This window comes from Dermacentor variabilis, chromosome 2 (assembly GCF_050947875.1).
Source record: "Dermacentor variabilis isolate Ectoservices chromosome 2, ASM5094787v1, whole genome shotgun sequence".
Lineage (NCBI taxonomy): Eukaryota > Metazoa > Arthropoda > Arachnida > Ixodida > Ixodidae > Dermacentor > Dermacentor variabilis.
Genome location: NC_134569.1, coordinates 268,055,852 through 268,083,408, shown reverse-complemented (window position 1 = coordinate 268,083,408; position 27,557 = coordinate 268,055,852).

The following is a 27,557-nucleotide window of genomic DNA, read 5'->3' as shown; positions in this document are numbered from 1 at the left end:
GAGCTTTTCCCAACCCCAGCACTTGGCCACGATGAAAGTGATACATGGTGTCAGAAGTGGCCACTGTTGACACCCACTTCTTGGAAACGTCTTCACAGGTCAAAAGAACAAGCAGCGGCATGGATATCGTATGGCCACCGGATTCACTAAGCCTTAACGGGGATATAGGAAAGAATTGTCAGCTGTTCAAGCAAAGACTCGAGCTATTCCTGACGGCGATGGAACCAGCCGGGAAGCACCGACAAGAGTAAACTACCTCAGCGCTGCTGCTGACGGCCGCAGATGAAGAAGCCATCCAGGTGTTTATTACATTCACTTTTTTGGAAGGCGAAAACAGCACCGACTACTCGACGGTAGTCAAGAAGCTCGACGAGTACTGCGAGGTCCAAAGCAAAGAAATATACGTGTGCTACTTGTTTAGGAGACGAGTGCAGGAACCAGGCGAACCTTTCGAGGACCTTTTGCATCATTTGAAGACGCAAGCATGGCTGTGAAACTTTCCAGGGCTTCTTAATTCGATGGTGAGAGATGAAATTGTTTTGCAGACAAATGAGGGAACACTACAAAAGAAGGTACTGAGAGACAGAACTGACGCTCCAAAAAGCAAAACAGTTTTCCAAGGCGTCCGATGCAGCAGCAGCGCATCAAGAAATGGCGGACGCAATCACAAACAAGAGAAACTGGTCCAGAAGAGAAGCTCATTACCTCGTTGTACAGAGCAACAAGACTACAGCTGTCAAAGGTGTGCACGGACGCACACACCACCGAGCTGTCCTGCATTCCGGTGGACCTGTTAAAATTTCTGCGAAGAAACCACTTTCCTGTCTGCCGTAAAGCAAAGACTCAAGTCGACGAGCTCACGAGTGCAGAGGAAGAATTCGATGTACTTAATGTGGCTGTGAAGAGCACGGTTAGCTAACGTGACTGGCTTGCACAAGGAAAAGGTGGCACCTCGACAGTCCGTGTGAAACTCGACACCGGTTCACAAGCCAATATTCTTCCCTTAAGTGTGATCCACAAGATGAAGCCCAAACCAGCATTGAAGCCCAGCCGTGCTCTACAACGGTCCTTCGGCGGGAGCGAAATCCAACATAGTGGCACCATAACAGCAGAAGGGCGTCTAAACGGTCACCACGCCTTCCTTGCAGTTTTATTTTGCGGAAACGCCAAGCAATACTGGGCCTGGAGGCGTGTGAGTGCCATCAACTGTTTTCCCGACAAGTGCAAATGGCGGCGCAAGGAACACCAGGAGAATATCAATTCAGTCATCCTTTGAGCGGCACAAGTTGTGTCCAGCGTTGCTACATGTGGTTCTCCATGTCGACGCAGTACCGGTCATGCAAACAGCGCCACGGGTACCCCTGCAGGAGCCACGGCGCGAAGCGCCGCAGCACATGGAACGGTGAGGCGTCATCGTCAAGGAGACGGACCCCACAGACTGGGTAAGGTTACGGTGCACAAAAAGGATGGAAAGCTTCGGGTTTGCACGGACCCCAGGAATATCAATGAACGTTTCAAAAGGGAGCATTGCCAGATGCCGACGCAAGAAGAAATAGAGACAGAACTAGCGTGAGCAGCAGTTTTTACGCGCCTCGATGCAAACGCTGGCTTCCATCAGATACCCTTGGACGAAGAAACCTCCAAAATTTGCACATTTCTAATGCCTTTCCATCGGTACCACTTTTTGAGGCTTCTTTTTGGCATTTTCTCAGCACCAGAAGTTTTTCAAAAGATTCGAAGTGAAATCTTTGGATGTCTGCCTGGTGTTAGAGCAAGTCGACGATGTGCTAGCCTGGTGCAGGTCGGCTAAAGAGCACGATGAACGACTAAGGTCAGCGCTAGAGGCGGCAGAACGCGCCGCATTGACTTTCAATGCGACCAAGTGCACAATGGGCTTGAATGGATAGATTTACTAGCAGACGTAATCAGCAATGAAGTCGTCAGACCGAGTATCTGTCTGATACAATATATGACACGAATGCCAGAGCCTAAAAAAAGCAAGCAGTGCGAAGGATGCTCGGCGTGGCGAACTACTTCGGCAAATCTCTGCCGTCTTTGGCAGAGAAGAAAACACTACGTCTAGGTCTACTAAAACAAGGCACGGTATTTGAATGGACATCCGACCAAGCTAAAGAATGGAAACAGCTCTGCGACAGCATGAGCATGCAGCCCCTGCTGTCGCTCTTCGATCCACAGAAGCAAACCAAGGTAAAGTGCTATTCGTCAAAGAACGGATTCGATGCATCTTTGCTGCAGTGTCACGACAGCGCGTGGAAACACGTTGCATAAGCGCCTAAAGCGCTGACGGAAGTCCAGCAGCGATATTCTCAGTTCGAAAAGGAAGCGATGGCTATTGTGTACGGCTGCGAAAGATTCAATCACTTCATATATGGACGTAAAGTTATCGTTGAGAGCGACAACCGGCCATTGAATGCTATATCTCCGAAAGCAATCGGGGACATGTCACCAAGGCTGCAGCGCCTCTTCACGCGATTGCTCTGTTATGACACGAGAATTATTTTTTTGTTCCAGGGAAGCATCTCTTCCTGGCTAATATGCTATCGCGAGCTTCAATCAACTGCGACAAGGCCGACATTAACAGCGAAGATGCTGAAGTACACGCTGTGAGTGTCATCTCATCTCGCGTCAGCCAGGAGACTCTAACGCAATTGGTTGCTGAGACAACAAAGGATCGCTATCTAAGCGGCGTTTTAAAAGCTTGAGCAAAGGTGAACCGGTCAATGGCCCACTAAAGCCATTTAATTCCGAGCTGTCGCAAGTGCAGGGCGTCTTGTTGAAGGGGTGAAAGGTTGTAATTCCCGCTTTATGAAGGGCGAAATCCTGGAAAAAGTTCATGAAGGCCACTTCGGCGTAACCAAATACAAGTCGGGGGCACGGGGCGTGATATGCTGGTCGGAAATGAATAACGGTATTGAAGCGTTTGTTCAGAAGCCAGAAGTCTGCAAAAAATAAGCATGCAGCCAGCTACATGAGGTATGACATATGCGCCCAGTGCTTTAACAACTTTGGTCTGGAGTTGGCATCGACATTTTCGACTGCGGCGGCAGGTCTGATCTCTGCATCTACGACGCGCTGTCCAACTTTCCAGAGGTAGAACTACTTAAAGATGCAACGACGAGCCCTCTCATTGAAACAACTAGCGCTATGGTCACAAGGTACGGTATAGAATGGAGGTGTCTTCGGACAACGGGCCATCCTTCTCAAACAAACAGTTTGCCACGTTTGCGCGAGAGCACGATATTCAGCACATCGCTTCTAGCCCTGGCTATCCTCTGCCAAATGGCCTCCCAGAAAAGAGGGTGCAAGTGGTGAAGCGGATAATAAAGAAAACCGCTGAAACAAATCAAGATTGTTGGCACGGTTTACTCGCTTACAGGATCACCCCGTTGTAAGGCAGTGCTGCATCAGCAGGTATTCTTCGGGGCCGCAGGAGACTACGAACAACTATATGAGACTTCTAAGGTGGTTCCGCTTTAAACATCGCCAATCATCACCAGACAAAAGAGAACAGGCAGCTGCTACCGCCGCTGAGTCAAGGATACCCAGTGCGCGTGAAGAACGGTTCCTGGGAAATCTAGGCACGTGTCCTACAGCGCTGTGTGTCCTACAAAGTCGTCCCAGAAGGCGGGAAATTTCTGCGCCGCAACAGAAAGCACTTGCTACGTACAAAAGAGACATTTCGATGTGAGGCTTTGGACGACAACGAAGACGACTGCGAGACCGGACTGGAAGACAGCCCATGGTCCCAGCACCGACCAGTGACGTAAGAAGATGGGATGTCTCCGGGGTTGAGACGAGCGCATAGAAAACGCGTGAGCCAGCGTCGTTTGCAATGCGACTTTTAGCAGGTGTCTTGAGTTATTGTTTGCATTGTTATTTTTGTACTCGTAAATGCCATTTAATGTTTCTTCAATGTATTTATTTGTAATGAGTGTTCAATAATGTTTCTTCGATTTCAACTTCCATTTGCAGTTGTACTTTTACTCTTCTAAAAGAGGGAAGATGTATCATATCAGTGACAGGCGACATGCACGGTACCCGCCTCAAAAAGAACGACAGAGAGCTGAGCTAGCTGATAATGATTCATTACGCAAAAAAGAGGTGGGGCATGCAGACAGTACACAAGAGTAGAGAAGTGGACAACACGAACGCCGACTGTCAACTGAAGCGAGCACTTCCAACTATCACGACTATCATCTGAAGGGAGCAGCGACGCGTAATTCAGTTTCTTCACATTTCCTTGGTCTTCGAACAAAATCACGTTTGTTGGCAGTACTCCCCAAGATCTTCGAAGCCGTTGCTAAACTTTCACTCCAAGCATTTAAAAGTAGCAAAAAACGGAAGTGTCATGTCGCGCCTCAACCCTTCTCTCACCAGATCCTGCATACACAAAATGAGCGCCAGTTTCAATGCGCAGGGCCGCCGCCTATTAGAAGCAGGTTATCCTAGTGTAGCAGTCCCCACTGCGGCTGAGCGCGTAAACAAGTCGGTTTCGAGGGGGACGGACGTGATTAGAGAAAGCAGTAATAGTAAAAAAAGGGGTAGTGGCTATTCCGTACATTCATTCAGTGTCGTACAGGCTTAAAAAAGTTGCAAGTAGATATCATGTTAATGTTGCTTTCACTGCTCCCAATAAGCTAGGTAAGATATGCGCTGCCGTACAGAGGAAAACGGAGCAGGTAAAAGGCAAAAAAAGAACAGATATTTGTCCAGTGAAGCACAATAAGTACAACAGTTTTACTGACTGTCGTATGTGTGTGGTTCATAAAATTCCTCCTAGCTGTGGCCTTTTCTACGTAGGGCAAACGAGATGGTGTGTCAATCAGAGGCTAATGAAACATAAAAGGTCGTTAACTGGTTGATCGCCTTCTAATCTTTCCCTACATTGCCAAGATTGTAACTGCACGCCAGAGTTAGATGAATGCTCGATATTGTACAGGCATAAGAATGAAGATACGCGTCTTATGGTAGAGGTATGGCATATCTATAATGGTGGAAGTGCATGCGTGAGTCAGCCTTCGATTACTTTACATAAGGAAGAGATTAAGTGTCTTTACAGTTATCTCTCACGTAGACCGGCACATGTGACCGACTGACACGTGGTGATACCATTCCTGAGCTTGCTTTCTTTTTTCGCCTCAGTACTCCCTTCGATAGTCGGCGTTAGTGTTGTCCACTTCTCTACTCTTGTGTCCTCTCTGCACGCCTCACCGCCCAGGCGGCACGTCAGGTCGGGCCAACGTTGGAAAGGCATTGGCAGTTCCTGGCCCAATGACGGCCTAAGATTAACAGCGTGGCAGTGCCATTCTGATTCCTGGCCCAATGATGTAGCCACTTATATAACAACCTTTCTAAGTGACATAGACATTCCATCTCCATTTCAACGCGGATTTAGAAAGGGACTTTCAACAGTCCCCCAACTAACATCTGTAGTTCATAGCTTTGCAGATACACTAAATGGGTCCGGGCAGATTGACGTTATTTTTCTAGATTTTTAAGAAAGCGTTTAAACTTGATCCACATTAAAAACTAATATGTAAGCTTGAATATACTGCGCTTCCTTCTTTCATAACTAACTGGGAGTCTGTTAAACTTTCTAACCGCACACGGTTCGTCAGTATTGATACTCATTTTTCCACTCACCTCCCAGTCACTTCTGGCGTACTGCATGGAAGTGTGCTGGGTCCATTACTCCTCCTAATATACATAAATGACATTGTTGATGTGATTAATGAACCAGAGTAGATTAGGCATTTTGCCGACGACTGTGTATTGTTTAATGATATTAGGTCTTCTGAAGATCAAGTCATCCTTAATTCTAATCTTCAGGACATTCATTCTTGGTGCAATCGATGGGACATGAAGCTTAAGAATGACAAAACATCGTTCATGAAAGTTACCAACAAAAAGAGTAGCCTGTCATTTCCATATAACCTTTCATCTCACCCGCTCGAGGAAGTTAATGAATACACTTACATAGGTGGTACTATAACCAGTCATCTTAGTTGCAATAAACATATTTCAAACATATGTACGTCAGCTTTTAAGAAACTTTGCCTCCTAAGGCACAAATAAAAACTGCCCTTACTAGTGCAAAGCGCTTAGCCTACACCTCAATCATCAGACCTAAACTCGTGTACGCATGCACCGTCTGGGACTCTTACACAAAACATGACATTGAGGCGTTGGAAATGATCCAGAGAAAATCTGTTCAATTTATCTTTAACAAATACCGCTCTACTGAATACCCCACCACTCTCATGGCACAACATAATATACAGACATTGTAAATACGAAGAAAAATTCAAAGATTGAAGTTGCTTTTATTAATCAAAAATAAAAAACCCTCCAGGAGTCCTGGTCCACTTATTAAGTCCACCACAACACGCATAACTCGAAATCATCACGCAGAATCCCTAACACCGTGCAACGCTGGAGTCGATGTTTTTAAGTAGTCTTTCTTTCCGCGCGCAATAAATCAATGGAATCTATTCCCGACTGATCTGCTAACCAGTATTGATGCCTTTGACAAAATTACTTATTGACAGTTGCAGAGTTATGGTTTTGTGTTCCTGCTATGTGTCATTATTTATATATTCTTTACTGCAATGATTTTTGCTGTGCTTTTTTGCAGTTGTTATTGTCATTCTCTTTTTGTTTTGCCCCTCCTGCTAGGACCCATTTAGGATCTGAAGTATGCTGTAACGAAAATAAAAAAATAAAGAAAAATAAATTCAGGCTGGTACTTGCAAAGAAATATGCAGCCATAGAACAGATAGATGAAGATGACATTGAGATAATGAATGAAGCCGCAACTAGGCTGGCTTCAGAAGCAGCCATTGAAGTGAGAGGCAAGGCACCAACGCAAGCAGTAGGCAAGGTCTCCAAAGTAACAAAGGAACTAATAAAGAAATGACAAAGAATTAAAGTGTCCAACTAATCACATAGTATAGAATTCGCGGAACTGTCAAGACTGATCAATGATGCGAAAATAAGGGATATTGGAAACTATAACATGAGAAAGCCTGAAGAAGCCGTAAAAATGGGCGCAGCCTGAAATCAGTGAAAAAGAAACTTGGCATAAGGCAAACCAAGATGCATGCAATTAATGATAAGCATGAAGCACCTGCACGTAGAACAAGTACTTCGTGAGCGATGGATTCATGCACGCGCCGGTTGAAATGAAAGCGAACTGAAGATCAGCTGCATATATATGTAGTAGTTGTCCTCTTTGTTAAACCATGGTTGGCTAACTAGCAGTGGCCAACAACCAAAAGCGGCGACGGTGCCGATTTCCTCGCACGTGAAACCTCCGCTGGTTTCGTCGATCTCATCACGGCGCCAAGAACGGCACCATGAATCGATGTCCAGTCACGCAGATTCCTTTATACCATCTAGTTGTGTCTCGATGGGCCATTGCCACGATAATTGTCCGTTATGCACGGGCACGAAGAACAAGAAGTTATGAGCGATGCATTCATGGCCGGCCGGTGTCGCTCCCCGAAAACGAACTGAAGATCAGCTGCGCATAAATGCAGCAGTTGTCCTCTATGTTAAACCATGGTTGGCTAACTGGCCGCGGCCAACGACCAAAAGCTGCGACGGTGCAGAATTCCTCGCCCGTCCAACCTCTGCTGCTCTCGTCGATCCCTTTGCAGCTCCAAGAACGGCACCATGTATCGATCTCCGGTCACGCAGATCCGTTTATGCCGGCTAGTTGTATCGCGATGGGGCATTGCCACGAAAATTGTCCGACAAGCACCTGTACGAAGAACAAGATGTTCGTGAGTGATGCATTCATGGGTGGTCGGTGTCACTATATAGGCAATAGCTGTCCTCTATGTTAAACCATGGTTGGCTTACTGGCAGCAGCCAACGACAAAAACCGGCGACGGTGCAGAATTCCTCGCCGTCAAACCTCCGCTGCTCTTGTCGATCCCTTCCCAGCTAAAAAAACGGCACCATGAATCGATGTCCACTCACGCAGATTCTTTAAGGCCGGCGAGTTCTGCCTCTTTGGGGAGTTGCCACGAAAATTGTCCGAAAAGCACCTGCACGAAGACCAAGAAATTTGTGAGCGATGCATCCATAGCCGCGCCGATTTCGCGCCGCGAAAGCGAACTGAAGGTCAGCTGCATATATAGGCAGTAGTTGTCCTCTATGTTAAATCTTGGTTGGCCAACTGGCAGCGGCCAACAACCAAAAGCGCCGACGGTGCACATTCCTCGCCCGTCAAACCTCCGCTGCTCTCGTCAATCGCTTCACCGCGCCAAACGGCACCAAGAATCGATGTCCCGTCACGCTGGTTCTGTTATACCGGCTAGTTCTGTCACGATGGGCCATTGCCACGAAAATTGTCCGATAAGCACCTCCACGAAGACAAGAAGTTCGAGAGCGATGCATTCGTGGCCATGCCGGTTTCACGCCCCAAAGGCGAACTGAAGATCAGCAGCATATATAGGTAGTAGTTGTCCTCTATGTTAAACCATGCTTGGCTAACTGATAGCGGCTGACGACCGAAAGCGGCGACGGTGCAGAATTCCTCGCCATTGAAACCTCCGCTCGTTTCGTCGATCTCTTCAGAGCGCCATGAACCGATGAATCGATGTCTGGTCACGCAGATTCCTTTATACCGCCTAGTTCTGTCTCGATGGGCCATTGCCACGAAAATTGTCCGATAACCACCTGCACGAAGAACAAGATGTTCCTGAACGATGCATTCATGGCCGGCCGGTTTCCCTCCCCCAATAGGAAATGAAGATCAGCATCATATAAATGCCGTAGTTGCACTCAACGTTAAACCATGTTTGGCTAACTAGCAGCCGCAAACGAGACAAAAGCAGTGACTGTGCAGAATTACTCACCCGTCAAACCTCCACTGCTCTCGTCGATCCCTTCCCAGCGCCAAGAAAGGCACCATGAATCGATATCCGGTCCCGCAGATTCGTTTATGCCGTCTAGTTGTGTCTCGATGGGGCATTGCCACGAAAATTGTCCGATAAGCACCTGTAAGAAGAACAATATGTTCGTGAGCGATGCATTCATGGTCGGTAGGTTTCACTCCCCGAAAGCGAACTGAAGATCAGCTGCATATATAGGTAGTAGTTGTCCTCTTTGTTAAACCTTGGTTGGCTAACAAACATTGGCCAACCACCAAACGCGGCGACGGGGCACAATTCCTCGCCCTTCCAACCTCCGCTGCTCTCGTCGATCTCTTCACAGCGCCAAGAACGGCACCATAAATCGATGTCCGGTCACGCAGATTCGTTTATGCTAGATAGTTGTGTCTCGATGGGCCATTGCCACGAAAATTGTCCGATATGCACCTGCATGAAGAACAAAAAGCTCGTGAGCGATGTAATCATGGCCGGCTGGTTTCGCTCCCCGAAAGTAAACTGAAGATCAGCTGCATATAAATGCAGTAGTTGTCCTCTGTGTTAAACCATCGTTGGCTAACTGGCAGAAGCGAACGACCAAAAGCGGCGACAGTGCAGAATTCCTCGCCCGTCAAACCTGCGCTGCTCTCGTCGATCACTTCACCGTGCCAAAACGGCACAATTAATCGATGTCCGGTCACGCAGATTCCTTTATACCGGCTACTTGAGTCACGATGGGCCATTGCCACGAAAATTGTGCGATAAGCACCTGCACGAAGAACAAGAAGCTCGTTAGCGATGGATTCATGCCCGCGCCGGTTTCGCTCCCCAAAAGGGAACTGAAGATCAGCTGCATATAAATGCAGTAGTTGTCCTCTACGTTAAACCACGGTTGGCTAACTGGCAGCGGCCAACGACCGAAAGCGGCTACGGTGCAGAATTCCTCGCCCATCAAACGTCCGCTACTCTCTTCGATCCCTTATAAGCGCAAAGAACGGCACAATGAATCAATGTCCGGTCACACAGACTCCCTTATGCCGGCTAGATGGTCGCGGTGGGCCATTGGCACGAAAATTGTCCGATAAGCACCTGCATGAAGAACAAGGAGTTCGTAAGCGATGCATTCATGGCCGGCCGGTTTCGCTCCACAAAAGGGAACTGAAGATCAGCTGCACATAAATAGAGTAGTTGCCCTCTATGTTAAACCGTAGTTGGCTAACTGGCTGCCGCCAACGACCAAAAGCGGCGACAGTGCAGAATTCCTCGCCCATCAAACCTCCGCAGCTCTCTTCGATCCCTTCAAAGCGCTAAGAACGGCACCATGAATCGATGTCCGGTCACGCAGATTCCTTTATGCCGGCTAGTTGTGTCGCGATGAGGCACAGGCATGAAAATTGTCCGATCAGCACTTGCACAATGAACAATAAGTTTGTGAGCGATGAATTCATGCCCGCCCCGGTTTCACTCCCCGAAAGCGAACTGAACATCATCTGCATATATGGGTAGTAGTTGCCCTCTTTGTTGAACCATGGCTGGCTAACTATCAGCGGCCAACCACCAAAACCGGCGACGGTGCAGAATTCCTCGCCCGTCAAAGCACCGCAGCTCTCGTCGATCCCTTCACCGCGCCAAGAACGGCAACATGAATCGATGTCAGGTCAGACCGATTCCTTTATACCGGCTAGTTGTGTCACGATGGGCCATTGCCACGAAAATTGTCCGATAAGCACCTGCACGAAGAACAAGAACTTCGTGATCGATGAATTCATGCCCACGCCGGTTTCACTCCCCGAAAGCGAAATGAAGATCAGCTGCATATATGGGTAGAAGTTGTCCTCTTTGTTGAACCATGGTTGGCTAACTATCAGCGGCCAACCAACAAAAGCGGCGACGGTGCAGAATTCCTCGCCCGTCAAAGAACCGGAGCTCTCGTCGATCCCTTCATCGCGCCAAGAACGGCAACATGAATCGATGTCAGGTCAGACAGATTCCTTAAGACCGTCTAGTTGTGTCTCGATGGGCCATTGCCACGAAAATTGTCCGATAAGCATCTGCACGAAGAACAAGAAGTTCGTGAGCGGTGCATTCATGGCCGGCCGGTTTCGCTCCCGGAAAGGGAACTGAAGATCAGCTGCATATAAATGCAGTAGTTGTCCTCTATGTTAAAGCATAGTTGGCTAACTGGCAGCGGCCAACGACCAAAAGCTGCGACGGTGCAGAATTCCTCGCCCGTCAAACCTCCGCTGCTCTCATTGATCCCTTCTAAACTCCACGAACGGCACAATGAATCGATGTCCGGTCACACAGATTCTTTTATACCGGTTAGTTGTGTTACGATGGGCCATTGCCACCGAAATTTTCCTGTAATCCCCTGCACGAAGAGCAAGAAGTTCGCGAGCGATTGATTCAAGTCGACGCCGGTATCGCGCCCCAAGGGCGAACTGAATATCAACAGCATGTATAGGTAGTAGTTGTCCTCTATGTTAAACAATGGTTGGCTAACTGCCAGTGGCCAACGACCAAAAGCGGCGACGGTGCAGAATTCCTCGCCCATCAAACCTCCGCTGCTCTCGTCGATCCCTTCACCGCACCAAGAACAGCACCATGAATCGATGTCCGGTCACGCAGATTCGTTTAGGCCGCCTAGCTCTGTCTCGTTGGGGAATTGCCACGAAAATTGTCCGAAAAGCACCTGCACAAAGACCAAGAAGTTCGTCAACGATTCATCAATGGCCGCGCCGGTTTCACGCCGCGAAAGCGAACTGAAGGTCAGCTGCAAATATAGGCAGTAGTTGTCCTCTTTGTTAAACAATGGTTGGCTAACTAGAAGTGGCCTACCACCAAAAGCGGCGACGGTGCACAATTCCTCGCTCGAGAAACCTCCGCAGCTCTCGTCGATACCTTCCCAGCGCCAAGAACGGCACCGTGAAACGATGTCCGGTCACGCAGATTCCTTTACACCATTTACTTGTGTCTCGAAGCGCTATTACCACGAAAATTGTCTGATAAGCACCTGCACGAAAAACAAGTTCGTGAGCGATGCATTCATGGCCGGCCAGTTTCGCTCCCCGAAAGACAACTGAAGATGAGCTGCATATAAATGCAGTAGTTGTCCACTTTGTTAAACCATGGTTGGCTAACTGGCAGCGGCCAACCACCAAAAGCTGCGACGGTGCAGAATTCCTCGCCCGTCAAACCTCCGCTGCTCTTCTCGATCCCTTCCAAGCTCCAAGAACGGCACCATGAATCGATGTCCGGTCATGTAGATTCCTTTATACCATCTAGTTGTGTCTCGACGGGCCATTCCCAGAAAAATTGTCCGATAAGCACCTGCACGAAGACCAAGAAGTTCGTGCGCAATACACTCATGGCCACGCTGGTTTCATGCCCCGCAAGCCAACTGACGATCAGCTGCATATATAGGTAGTAGTTGTCCTCTTTGTTAAACCATCGTTGGCTAACTAGCAGTGGCCAACCACCAAAAGACGCGACGGTGCAGAATTCCTCGCCCTTCAAAGCACCGCTGCTCTCATCGATCCCTTCCCAGCTCCACGAACAGCAAAATGAATCGATGTCAGGTCACCCAGATTCCTTTATACCGGCTAGTTGTGTTACGATGGGCCATTGCCACGAAAAGTGTCCGATAAGCCCCTGCAAGAAGAGGAAGAAGTTTGAGAGCGATACATTCATGGCCACTCTGGTTTCATGCCGAGAAAGCGAACTGAAGGTAAGCTGCATATATAGGCAGTAGTTGTCCTCTATGTTAAACCATGGTTGGCTAACTGGCAGCGGACAACGACCAAAAGCACCGACGGTGCACAATTCCTCGCCCGTCAAACCTCCGCTGCTCTCGTCGATCGCTTCACCGCGCCAAGAACGGCACCATGAATCAATGTCCGGTCACGCATATTCGTTTATGCGGCTAGTTGTGTCTCGATGGGGCATTGCCATAAAAATTATCCGATAAGCACCTGCACGAAGACCAAGAAGTTCATTGGCGATGCATCCAAGGCCGCGCCGGTTTCACGCCGCGAAAGCGAACTGAAGGTCTGCTGCATATACAGGCACTAGTTGTCCTCTATGTTAAACCATGGTTGGCTAAAAAGCAGTCGCCATCCACCAAAAGCGACTACGGTGCATAATTCCTCACCCGTCAAACCTCCGCTGCTCTCGTCGATACCTTCCCAGTGCCAAGAACGGCACCATGAAATGATGTCCGGTCACGCAGATTCCTTTATACCATCTAATTGTGTGTCGATGCGCCGTTGCCACGAAAATTGTCTGATAAGCACCTGCACGAAGAACAAGTTCGTGAGCGATGCATTCATGGCTGGCCAGTTTCGCTCCCCGAAAGAGAACTGAAGATGAGCTGCATATAAATGGAGTAGTTGTCCTCTTTGTTAAACCATCGTTGGCTAACTAGCAGTGGCCAACCACCAAAAGCTGGGACGGTGCAGAATTCCTCACCCGTCAAACGTCCGCTTCTCTCATCGATCTCTTCCAAGCTCCACGAACGGCACAATGAATCGATGTCCGGTCACACAGATTCCTTTATACCGGCTAGTTGTGTTACGATGGGCCATTGCCACGAAAATTGTCCGAAAAGCACCTGTACGAAGACCAAGAAGTTCGTCAGCGATGCATACATGGCCGCGCCGGTTTCATGCCGAGAAAGCGAACTGAAGGTCAGCTGCATATATAGGCAGTAGTTGTTCTCTATGTTAAACCGTGGTTGGCTAACCGGCAGCGGCCAATGACCAAAAGCGGTGACGGTGCAGAATTCCTCATCCATCAAACCGCCGCTGCTGTCGTCAATCCCTTCACCGCACCAAGAACAGCACCATGAAGCAATGTCTGGTCACGCATATTCGTTTATGCCGGCTAGTTGCGTCTCGATGGGGCATTCAGCTGCAGTCAGCGGCAAACACTTCAGGATACTGATACCGTACTTTGCTGTTGGCAGGCTCACCGCCGACGCTCGGATACACTTGGAGGGACCGGCTGTACCCACTAGCAAGGTTACAGACATGCGCATTTGTGGATCCGTTCGGCGCAAGCGCTTCACCGTCCTCCTGTGCTCTGCGGGCAGCCTTCATCACGTCACGAGCGTCACGTCACGAGCGTCAGGCCTTGCTCTGCCACCTGGTGTCTCCTCTGTCGCTTAAAAAGCCTGCTCCTTCAACGGACGCTTGCAGTCAGCGGCAAACACTTCAGGATACTGATACAGTACTTTGCTGTTGGCAGGCTCACCGCCGACGCTCGGATGCACTTGGAGGGACCGGCTGTACCCACTAGCAAGGTTACAGACATGCGCATTTGAGGATCCGTTCGGCGCAAGCGCTTCACCGTCCTCCTGTGCTCTGCGGGCAGCCTTCATCACGTCACGAGCGTCACGTCACGAGCGTCAGGCCTTGCTCTGCCACCTGGTGTCTCCTCTGTCGCTTAAAAAGCCTGCTCCTTCAACGGACGCTTGCAGTCAGCGGCAAACACTTCAGGATACTGATACCGTACTTTGCTGTTGGCAGGTGAGTTTGATACCTTACCTGCCTATTCTTCTTTGTGTTGTTTTGCCGCTGACTGCACAGCAATGTCTCATCTATGTGGTTCATGTTCTAACGCTATACCTGATGATGGGAAATGTTTGACATGCTGTTCTTGTAATACGAGCTTTCACGTAGGAAAGAGTTGCTGTGCGATTGCTGAAGGCACGTTTGCAAAGATGTCTTCCGCGAAACGCGAAACGTGGCACTGTCCTGCTTGCAAAAGCGGCACGGGGAGCCAGTCCTCTGGAGGCGTTGCTCATGCGGACAGTACTATCGCGCAGCAGTTGAAGTCTGTGAACGAGAGGCTTGACAAGTTGTGCACAACTGTCAGTACGCTCGCTCTTAAAGTGGGTGAGCTGTCGACGTTTGGGGAGGCCTGCGCTAGAATTTCAGATGCTGTTGAGGAAATGCAGAGATCTGTTGATTTTCTCTCCGCTAAATATGATTCCGTAACATCCTTCGTTACGACCACCAAATCAGAAATAACAGAGCTTCGTAGCCAGGTTGTCTCTCTGTCGTCGACGCTGACTACCAAGGTGGAGCAACTTGATAGAGCAAACACAGGGCTGAATGATTTGGAACAATACAGTCGCCGACGCAATTTTGAAATTCACGGCCTTCCAACTAAATCTAATGAAGATTCGACTTCCTTCATTTCGAAACTTGCAGTTAAATTGAAAATATCTGATTTCAAAGCAGCTGACATTGTCGCCATTCACCGTTTGCGCAGTCAAGGCGTCACCCCGCCCACTATTCTGGTCCAGTTGCAGAGCTTCGCTTCGAAACAGAAATGGTTCGAGGCACGCGGAGCTCTGTCTGGTCTGGCGCAGTTGGGAGTGCTTCCACGCCTGTATTTTAATGACAATTTAACTCGTGAGAACCGAGAGCTCTTTCGGATAGCACGGTTACAGAGCAAGGAAACAAATTATAAATTTTGCTGGACAAGAAACGGCAGAATTTTTGTTAAGAAGTCAGAAGGGGCGTCACTGCTCAGAATCGATAGGGAGTCCGATCTTGATAAAATTGTTTGAATATGCACAGTTGCGGCTTTCTTGTCACTACTAACTTTTCCGAAGCTAAGACATTTTATCTGAGCCACAAGGAAATGTTTTGCGAATAAGCCATGTCAATATACGTAGCATTAGGAAACATTGGGACCAGTTCGTCGCTGCAACCTCAAGTGTCCGCTCTTCCTTTGATGTTTTCGTCTTGACAGAAATAAACATCCCATTGGAATGTACTGTGCAATATACTCTGCCAGACTATCAGATGTTTACATACACACGTCCTGTAGGAAAAGGGGGAGGCATCGCTGTTTTTGTTAAAAATAAGTGGTCAGTTTCGGAACTAACTGTTTCCTTCGTTCACGCTGAAGCAGTAGCGCTTCGCCTGAGCACTCCTGAGCTGTCAGTTGCCATTTTTGCAGTTTATCGCCCTCCGCGCTTCAATACACGGTTGTTTCTTTCTGAGCTAGATACCGCTTTATCATCACTTTCACTAGATGAACATGTGTGCCTGATAGGCGATATAAATATAGACACACTCTGTCCTACGAAGGCACTTGTCAGTGATTACCTTGACACTATATCAAAATGGGGCTTAGAAACAACAATCCGTTGTGCCACACGCGCAGAATTTTTGGCGGATAGCCTTACGGTTTCATGTATCGACCACATAAATGTGCGGTCATGTAATCTAGTTATTAATTCCACAGTAGTTCAAACAAAACTAGCTGATCACTATATCGTATGTACTTCTTTAACACAGCCATCTGCCACTATTGCTTCTAGCGCGTCCAAGACAGAAATTTCAATAACTGATCCAAGGTTATTTGATAGACTAGTCAAACAATATGATTGGCACATATTTCTATCAACCGTGCCCCCGTCGGAAACTTATGAAAAATTTGTTGCCCTTTTTGATGACTTCAGGAGAGAATCCACTCGAATTATAACGGTTAAACAGCGCAGCGCTAATGATGGTTGGATGTCAGCAGAAATTCTTGCTGCTATAAAGGAAAAAGATATGCTTTGGAGTCTGTGTCGCCGAGCCCCTAACTGCAAGACACTTCGGTTAAAATTTAAACTTTGCAGAAATAGGGTTAATGCGGCTATTCGCCTTGCAAAACGCAATCACTTTCGCAACAAGTTTACGAATGCCCGGTTTGATAGCCGTAAAACCTGGTCCCTAATAAATGACCTCAGAGGTGTAGGTAAAAAGCTACGCAATGATAACTACTTCCTTTCCCACTTTTCATCTGATAGCCAGAGTATAGCTAATGATTTCAACGTTTTCTTTTCTAGAATATCGGGTTTTTCTAGACCACACCCGGATACATGTACATTAAAAGCAAGTAACCTACAATCGGCTTATCTACCGTTGTTGACTGATTGTGATCTGAAAACAATTCTTTGTGGTTTTAAACTCAACAAGTCCGTAGGTGCCGATGGCATCTCTGTCATAGAGCTTCGCAGAAACTACAGCTACATCAAGAACGTTTTGATTGCAATAATTAATCACATCTTGTCATGCGGCGTTATTCCAATCAGACTGAAAACGGCAATCATTATACCACTCCATAAGAAAGGATCTCGACGCAAAGTTGAAAACTACCGCCCCATATCAGTTCTACCTTGCATAGCACAAATTTTAGAGAAACACATGCTGTTCACTATGAATAGCTTCCTTGATACTAACAACATGTTATCACCGCAGCAATAGGGCTTTATAAAAGGCAAAGGCACTCAGGCACTTTTGGATGATTTTTCTGATTTCCTTAACCTCTGTTTCGAAACTAACCAGGTAGCGTGCGCATTGTTTCTTGACGTAAGCAAGGCATTTGACAGTGTCTGCCATGACTTGTTAACAAAGCTTTCTATGATGGGATTCCGTGGTTTGTTTCTGTCACTTCTTGATAATTTTCTCCGGGACCGGTTTCAGTACGTTTCACTTCAAAACTTTCACAGCAGCCTTTCTCCAATCAAAGCCGGTGTTCCACAAGGTTCTGTATTAAGCCCTCTCCTATTTAACATTTACGTTAATGACCTGTCTAAGGCAGTCCCCATTACGATATTTCAGTATGCAGACGATACAGTGTTAGTGTCTCATGCAAGTCAATATTCTGATGCAGCTTCTCATCTAGCAGCAACGAAGGCAATGGACTGGTTCGCCACAAATTTAATCGACATTAACGTATTAAAAACACAACTTGTCTGCTTTCGCAGTCCATTAAAGAGAGTACACTTGACTAGGGAAGTAACATTACATAATTCAAATTGTAATCCATGTTCTTGCGCCCCTATCAACTACACATCATCCATAAAATATGTCGGTTTGCGTTTTGACAGCGATCTGTCATGGAAATCGCATGTTTCTTATGTCTGTCAGAGGATTCGCTCAGTGCTTTGCTTACTTTATAAAATCCGTCACCTCATGCCCATATCAGTCAGGAAAACCACCGCGCATGCGTTGTGCTACAGTGTTGTCCGATACGGAATTACTGCCTATGGACATTGTGCTCTTCGTTATCAAAAAGAATTAACGCACTAATGCGCTCCCTTTTAAACGTTATAGGATATGACTTGTGTCTTGAAGGCAACTCCGACATTTTTAAGGCGTTATCCATGCCAGATTATTCTTCGGTTCTGCTGCACACAATAGCCCTGAGACATTTCTGGGACAGTCGTTATAAAGTACCATATGTAACTCCCCGTAGCCTTAGACCAAAATGGAGTTATCAAATACCTCGTTGTGCAACAAAATACCGCAAGAGAATGCGCGAATACTATGTTCCTGCGTTGTTTAATTATTTAACCCGTAACGTGCTGCAGTCAACATCAAAATACAAGCTCAAGAAAGCACTAAAGCGTGCGGATTTAAGCGGCTATAACATGTAAAGAAATAAACCTCGCCCACCTCCTCCTGCATTGCGCCCACAGAGTGGCTTTGGAACTGGCATTGGCTGGCACAAAGAAAAATATGATCAGAAAGTTTGTTCCCGCAAAGCTTTTACTGAAACATTTCTGGTTTTTGACTCATTTTATTATTTATAATCATCTACTTATTTTGTGCCATGCAAAGTAATCATGAGGCATGTTGCTACTTGTAGGCGCCAGATGTCTTTTCAAACCTATATATGTGCATATACGTACACCTGTTATAAATGAGTACAATGTGAGTATCAGTGTATGTATATACATTTATCCCTTTCCTGTATCTCTACTTCTTTCTTTCTTTTTTTTCCTTCTCTTTATTTTTCGATATTGTGACAGTTTGTACGCTGCCTGTCACGCTCTGCCAGTCAAGCCCAATGTGGCTTTGGCAGGCCTGATGAATGTATTTGGTTTTATAGAAATAATAAAAGAGTTTATTATTATTATTATTATTGCCATGAAAATTGTCCGATAAGCACCTGCACGAAGACCAAGAAGTTCATCGGCGATGCATCCATGGCCGCGCCGGTTTCACGCCGCGAAAGCGAACTGCAGGTCTGCTGCATATAAATGCAGAAGTTGTCCTCTATGTTAAACCATGGTTGGCTGGCTGGCAGCGGCAGACGACCAAAAGCGGCGGCGGTGCAGAATTCCTCGCCCGTGACAGCTCCGTTGCTGTCGTCGATCTCTCGACAGCGCCAAGAACGGCACCAAGAATAGATGTCCGGTCACGCACATTCCTTTATACCGTCTAGTTGTGTGTCGATGGGGCATTGCCACGAAAATTGTCCGATAAGCACCTGCATGAATACCAAGAAGTTCATGAGCGATGCATCCATGGCGGCGCCGGTTTAACGCCCCGAAAGCGAACTGAAGATCAGCTGCATATATGGGTAGTAGATGTCCTCTTTGTTATATCGTGGTTGGCTAACTAGCAGTGGCCAACCACCAAAAGCCGTGACGGTGCATAATTCCTCGCCCAAGAAACCTCCGCTGGTTTCGTCGATCTCTTCACAGCGCCAAGAACGGCGCCATGAATCGATGTCCGGTCACGCAGATTCCTTTATACCGTCTAGTTTTGTCACGATGGGCCACTGACATGAAAATTCTCCGAACAGCGCCTGTACGATGACCAAGAAGTTTGTCAGCGATGCATACATGGCCGCGCCGGTTTCATGCCGAGAAAGCGAACTGAAGGTCGGCTGCATATATAGCCAGTAGTTGTCCTCTATGTTAAACCATGGTTGGCTAACTGGCAGCGGCCAACGACCAAAAGCGGCGACGGTGCAGAATTTCTCATCCATCAAACCTCCGCTGCTCTCATCGATCCCTTCACCGCACCAAGAACAGCACCATGAATCAATGTCCGGTCACGCATATTCGTTTATGCCGGCTAGTTGTGTCTCGATGGGGCATTGCCATGAAAATTGTCCGATAAGCACCTGCACGAAGACCAAGAAGTTCATCGGCGATGCATCCATGGCCGTGCCGGTTTCACGGCGCGAAAGCGAACTGAAGGTCTGCTGCATATATAGGCAGTAGTTGTCCACTTTGTTAAACCATGGTTGGCTCACTGGCGGCGGCCAACGACCAAAAGCGCCGACCGTGCAGGATTCCTCGCAGTCTAACTACCGCTACTTTCGTCGATCCCTTCACAGCGCCAAGAACGGCACCATGAATTGATGTCCGGTCACGCAGATTCGTTTATACTGTCTAGTTGTGTCTCGATGGGCCATTGTCATGAAAATTGTCCGATAACCACCTGCACGAAGAACAAGAAGTTCAAGAGCGACGCATTCAAGGCCACGCCGGTTTCACGACCCAAATGCGAACTGAAGATCAGCTGCATATATTGGTAGTAGCTGTCCTATATGTTAAACCATGGTTGGCTAAGTAGCAGCGCCCAACGATCAAAAGCGGCGACGGTACAGAATTCCTCGCCCGACAAACCTCCGCGTCTCTCGTCGACCCCTTCCCAGCGCCAAGAACGGCGCCATGAATCGATGTGGGGTCATGCAGATTCCTTTATACCGTCAAGTTGTGTCCCGATGGCCATTGCCACGAAAAATTGTCCGATAAGCACCTGCATGAAGACCAAGAAGTTCGTGAGCGACGCATCCATGGCCGCGCCGGTTTCACGCCCTGAAAGCGAACTGAAGATCAGCTGCATATATAGGTAGTAGTTGTCCTCTTATGTAAACCATCGTTGGCTCACTAGCAGTGGCCAACCACCAAAAGCCAGGACGGTACAGAATTGCTCGCCCGTCAAAGCACCGCTGCTCTTTTCGATCGCTTCACCGCGCCAAGAACGGCACCATGAATCGATGCCCGGTCACACAGATTCCTTTAAACTTCCTAGTTGTGTCACGATGGGCCATTGGCAAGAAAATTGTCCAATAAGCACCTGCGCAAAGAGCAAGAAGTTTGCGAGCGATGCATTCATGGTCCGCCGGTTTCGCTCCCCGAAAGGGAACTGAAGATCAGCTGCTTATATATGCAGTAGTTGTCCTCTATGTTAAAGCATGGTTGATTGGCTGGCAGTGGCCAACGACCCAAAAACTGCGACGGAGCAAAATTCCTCGCACGTCAAACCTCCGCTGCTCTCGTCGATCCCTCCCAAGCTCCAAGAATGGCACCATGAATCGATGTCCGGTCACGCAGATTCGTTTATGCCGGCTAGTTGTGTCTCGATGGGGCATTGACACGAAAATTGTCCGATAAACACCTGCACGAAGAAGAAGAAGTTTGTGAGCCATGCATTCATGGGCGGTCGGTTTCACGCCGCGAAAGCGAACAAAACATCAGCTGCATATATAGGCAGTAGTTGTCCACTTTGTTAAACCATGGTTGGCTCACTGGCGGCGGCGAACGACCAAAAGCGCCGACGGTGCAGGATTCCTCGCAGTCTAGCCACCGCTACTTTCGTCGATCCCTTCACAGCGCCAAGAACGGCACCATGAATCGAAGTCCGGTCAAGCAGATTCCTTTTTGCAGGCTAGTTGTGTGACGATGGGGCATTGACACGAAAATTTTACGATAAACACCTCCACGGAGAACAAGTTCATGAGGGACGCATTCATGGCCGCGCCGGTTTCACGGCCGGAAGGCGAACTGCAGATCAGCTGTTTATATAGGCAGTAGTTGTCGTCTATGTTAACCCATGGTTGGCTAACTGGCAGCGGCCAACAACCAAAAGCTGCGACGGTGCAGAATTCCTCGCCCGTCAAACCTCCGCTGCTCTAGTGGATCCCTTCAGAGAGCCAAGAACGGCACCATGAATTGATGTCCGGTCACGCAGATTCGTTTATACTGTCTAGTTGTGTCTCGATGGGCCATTGCCAAGAAAATTGTCCGACAAGCACCTGCACGAAGAACAAGAATTTCATGAGCGATGCATTCATGGTTGGCCGGTTTCGCTCCCCGAAAGGGAATTGAAGATCAACTGCATATAAATGCAGAAGTTGTCCTCCATTTTAAACCATGCTTGGCTAACTAGCCGGGGCCAACCACCAAAGCGGCGATGGAGCAGAATTCCTCGCCCGTCAAAGCTCCGCAGGTCTTTTCGGTCGCTTCACCACGCCAAGAGCGGCACCATGAATCGATATCCAGTCACACAGATTCCTTTATACTGGCTAGTTGTGTCACGATGGGAGATTGCCACGAATATTGCCCAATAGGCACCTGCACGAAGATCAAGAAGTTCCTGAGCGATACATTCATGGCCACGCTGGTTTCACGCCCCAAAGGCGAACTGAAGATGAGCAGCATATATAGGTAGTAGTTGTCCTCTTTGTTAAAGCATGGTTGGCTAACTGGCAGCGGTCAACGACCATAAGCTGCGACGCTAAAGGATTCCTCGCCCGTCAAACCTCCGCTGTTCTCGTCGATCCCTTCCAAGCTTCAAGAACTGCGCCATGAATCGATGTCCAGTCAGGCAGATTCGTTTATGCCGGCTAGTTGCTTCTCGATGGGCCATTGGCACAAAAATTGTCTGATAAACACCTGCACGAAGACCAAGAAGTTCGTGAGCGATACATTCATGGCCACGCTGGTTTCACGCCCCAAAGGTGAACAGAAGATGAGCAGCATATATACATAGTAGTTGTCCTCTTTGTTAAACCATGGTTGGCTAACTGGCAGCGGCCAACGACCAAAAGCTGCGACGGTGCAGAATTCCTCGCCCGTCAAACCTCCGCTGCTCTCGTTGATCTCTTCCAAGCTCCAAGAACGGCACCATGAATCGATGTCCGATCACGCAGATTCGTTTATGCCGGCTAGTTGATTCTGGGTGGGGTATTGCCACGAAAGTTGTCCGATATGGTCCTGTACGAAGAACAATATGTTCGGGAGCGATGCATTTATCGTCGGTCTGTTTCATTGCCCGAAAGCGAACTGAAGATCACCGGCATATATAGGTAGTAGTTGTCCTCTTTGTTAAACCATGGTTGGCTAACTAGCATTGGCGAACGACCAAACGCGGCGACGGTGCAGAATTCCTCGCCCGCCAGAGCTCCGCTGCTCTCGTCGATCCCTTGAGCGCGCCAAGAACGGCACAATGAATCGATGTCCGGTCACACAGATTCCTTTATACCGGCTAGTTGTGTTACGATGGCCCATTGCGACGAAAATCGTCCGATAAGCACCATCACGTAGAAGAAGAAGTTCGTGAGCGATTGATTCAAGGCCACGCCGGTTTCACGCCCCAAAGGCGAGCTGAATACCAGGAACATATATAGGTAGTAGTTGTCCTCTAAGTTAAACCATGGTTGGCTCACGGGCAGCGGCCAACGACCAAAAGCGGCGACAGTGCATAATTCCTCGCCCATCAAACCTCCGCTGCTCTTGTCGATCCCTTCACCGCACCATGAACGGCACCATGAATCAAAGTCCGGTCAAGCAGATTCTTTTAGGCCGCCTAGCTCTGTCTCGTTGGGAAATTGCAACGAAAAATGTCCGAAAAGCACCTGCACGAAGACCAAGTAGTTCGTCAGCGATGCATCCCTTGCCGCACCGGTTTCACGCCGCGAAAACGAACTGAAGGTCAGCTGCATATATAGGGAGTAGTTGTCCTCTATGTTAAACCATGGTTGGCTAACTCCCAGCGGCCAACGACCAAAAGCTGCGACGGTGCAGAAATCCTCGGCCGTGAAACGAGCGCTGGTTTCGTCGATCTCTTCACAGCGCCGAGAAGGGCACCTGGAATCGATGTCCGGTCACGCAGATTCCTTTATACCATCTAGTTTTGTCTCGATGGGCCATTGCCACGAAAATTGTCCGATAAGCACCCGCATGAAGAGCAAGAAGTTCGTGAGCGATACATCCAAGGTTAAGCTGGTTTCATGGCCCGAAAGCCAACTGAAGATCAGCTGCATATATAGGTAGTAGTTGTCCTCTTTGTTAAACCATCGTTGGCTAACAAGCAGTGGCCAACCACCAAACGCGGTGACGGTGCAGAATTCCTCGCCCGTCAGAGCTCCGCTGCTCTCGTCGATCCCTTCGCAGCGCCAAGAACGGCACAATGAATCGATGTCCGGTCACACAGATTCCTTTATACCGGCTAGTTGTGTTACGATGGGCCATTGCCACGAAAATTGTCCGATAAGCACCTGCACGTAGAGCAAGAAGTTCGTGAGCGATGGATTCATGCCCGCGCCGGTTTCAATCCCCGAAAACGAACTGAAGATCAGCTGCATATATAGGTAGTAGTTGTCCTCTTTGTTAAACCATGGTTGGTTACTAGCAGTGGCCAACAACCAAAATCGGCGATGCTGCAGATTTCCTCGCATGTTAAACCTCCGCTGGTTCTGTCGATCTCATCACGGCGCCAAGAACGGCACCATGAATCGATGTCCGGTCACGCAGATTAATTTATACCATCTAGTTGTGTCTTGATGGGCCATTGCCACGATAATTGTCCGATAAGCACCGGCACGAAGAACAAGAAGTTCGTCAGCGATGTATTCATGGCCGGCCTGTTTCGCTCCTCGAAAGGCAACTGAAGATCAGCTGCTTATAAATGCAGTAGTTGTCCTCTATGTTAAACCACGGTTGGCAAACTGGCAGCGGCCAACGACCAAAAGCGGCGGCGGTGCAGAATTCCTCGCCCGTCACAGCTCCGCTGCTATCGTTGATCTCTTCACAGCGCCAAGAACGGCACCATGAATCGATGTCCGGTCACGCAGATTCGTTTTGCATGCTAGTTGTGGGTAAATAGGCCGTTGTCACGGAAATTTTCCGATAAGCACCTCCACGGAGAACAACTTCGTGAGGGACGCATTCATGGCCGCGCCGATTTCACGCCCGGAAGGCGAACTGCAGATCAGCTGTTTATATAGGCAGTAGTTTTCCTCTATGTTAACCTATGGTTGGCTAACTGGCCGCGGCCAACGACCAATAGCGGCGACGTTGCAGGATTCCTCGCCCGTCGAACCTCCGCTGCTCTCGTTGATCCCTATAGCGTGCAAAGAAAGGCAACATGAATCAATGTCCGGTCACGCAGATTCCTTTGTAGTGTCTAGTTTTGTCGCGATGGGCCATTGCCACGAAAATTGTTCGATAAGCACCTGCACGAAGAACAAGAAGTTCAAGAGCGATGCATTCATAGCCACGCCGGTTTCACACCCCAATGGAGAACTGAAGATCAGCTGCATATATAAATAGTAGTTGTCATCTATGTCAAACCATGCTTGGCTAACTAGCAGTGGTCAACCACGAAAAGCGGCGACGGTGAAGGATTCCTCGCCCGTGAAACCTGAACTCATTTCGTCGATCTCTTCACAGCGCCATTAACGGCACAATTTGTCGACGTCCGGTCACGCAGATTTCTTTCTACCGTCGAGTTGTGTCCCGATGGGCCATTGCCACGAAAATTGCCCGATAAGCACCTGCACTAAGAACAAGAAGTTGTTAAGCGATGCATTCATGGCCGGCCGGTTTCGCTACCCGAAAGGGAACTGAAGATCAGCTGCTTATAAATGCAGTAGTAGTCCTCTATGTTAAACCATAGTTAGCTAACTAGCAGTGGCCAACCACCAAAAGCGGTGACGGAGCAGAATTCCTCAGCCGTCAAAGCTCCGCTCCTCTCGTCAATCCCTTAACCGCGCAAAGAACGGCACAATGAATCGATGTGCGGTCACGCAGATTTCATTATACTGGCTAGTTGGGTCACGATGTGCCGACGCACGAAAATTGTCCAATAGGCACATGCACGAAGAGCAAGAAGTTCGTGAGCGATGCATTCATGGTCGGCCGGTTTCGCTCCCTGAAAGGGAACTGAACATCAGCTGCATATAAATGCAGTAGTTGTCCTCTTTGTTAAAGCATGGTTGATTGACTGGCAGCGGCCAACGACCAAAAGCTGCGACGGAGCAGAATTCCTCGCCCGTCAAACCTCCGCTGCTCTCGTCGATCCCTCCCAAGCTCCGAGAACGGCACCATGAATCGATGTCCGGTCACGCAGATTCGTTTATGAGGGCTAGTTCTTTCTCGATGGAGCATTGACACAAAAATCGACCGATAAGCACCTGCACGAAGACCAAGAAGTTCGTCAGCGATGCATCCATGGCCGCGCCGGTTTCACGCCGCGAAAGCGAACTGAAGGTCAGCTGCATATATAGGGAGTAGTTGTCCTCTATGTTAAACCATGGTTGGCTAACTCACAGCGGCCAACGACCAAAAGCACCGACTGTGCACAATTTCTCGCCCGTCAAACCTTCGCAGCTCTCGTCGATCCCTTCACAGCGCAAAGAACGGCACCATGAATCGATGTCCAGTGACGCAGATTCCTTTAGGACGGCTAGTTGTGTGTCGATAGGGCATTGCCACGAAAAGTGTCCGATAAGCACCTGTACAAAGAACAAGAAATTCCGGAGTGATGCATTCATGGCCGGCCGGTTTCACTCGCCGAAAGCGAACTGAAGATCACCTGCTTATGTAGGCAGCAGTTGTCCTCTATGTTAAACCATGGTTCGCTAACTTGCAGCGGCCAACAGCCAAAAGCTGCGACGGTGCAGAATCCCTCGCCCGTCAAACCTCCGCTGCTCTCGTCGATTCCTTCCCAGCGCCAAGAACGGCACTATGAATAGATCTCCGGTCACGCAGATTCCTTTATGCCGACTAGTTGTGTCACCATAAGGCATTGCCACGAAAATTGTCTTATAAGCACCTGCACAAAGAACAAGAAGCTCGTGATCGATGCATTCATGTCCGGCCGGTCTCACTCGCCGAAAGCGAACTAAAGATCACCTGCTTATATAGGCAGTAGGAGACCTCTATGTTAAACCATGGTTCGCTAACTGGCAGCGGCCAACGACCAAAAGCTGCGACGGTGCAGAATACCTCGCCCGTCAAACCTCCGCTGCTCTCATGGATCCCTTCCAAGCTCCACGAACGCCGCAATGAATCGATGTCCGGTCACACAGATTCCTTTATACCGGCTAGTTGTGTTACGATGGGCCATTGCCACGAAAATTGTCCGAAAAGCACCTGTATGAATACCAAGAAGTTTGTCAGCGATGCATACATGGCCGCGCCGGTTTCATGCCGAGAAAGCGAACTGAAGGTCAGCTGCATATATAGGCAGTAGTTGTTCTCTATGTTAAACCGTGGTTGGCTAACCGGCAGCGGCCAACGACCAAAAGCGGCGACGGTGCAGAATTCCTCATCCATGAAACCGCCGCTGCTGTCGTCAATTCCTTCACCGCACCAAGAACAGCACCATGAATCAATGTCTGGTCACGCATTTTCGTTTATGCCGGCTAGTTGCGTCTGGATGCGGCATTGCCATGAAAATTGTCCGATAAGCACCTGCACGAAGACCAAGAAGTTCATCGGCGATGCATCCATGGCCGCGCCGGTATCACCCCGCGAAAGCGAACTGAAGGTCTGCTGCATATAAATGCAGAAGTTGTCCTCTATGTTAAACCATGGTTGGCTGGCTGGCAGCGGCCAACGACCAAAAGCGGCGGCGGTGCAGAATTCCTCGCCCGTGACAGCTCCGTTGCTGTCGTCGATCTCTCGACAGCGCCAAGAACGGCACCAAGAATCGATGTCCGGTCACGCACATTCCTTTATACCGTCTAGTTGTGTCTCGATAGGCCATTGCCACGAAAATTGTCCGATAAGCACCTGCATGAATACAAAGAAGTTCATGAGCGATGCATCCATGGCGGCGCCGGTTTAACGCC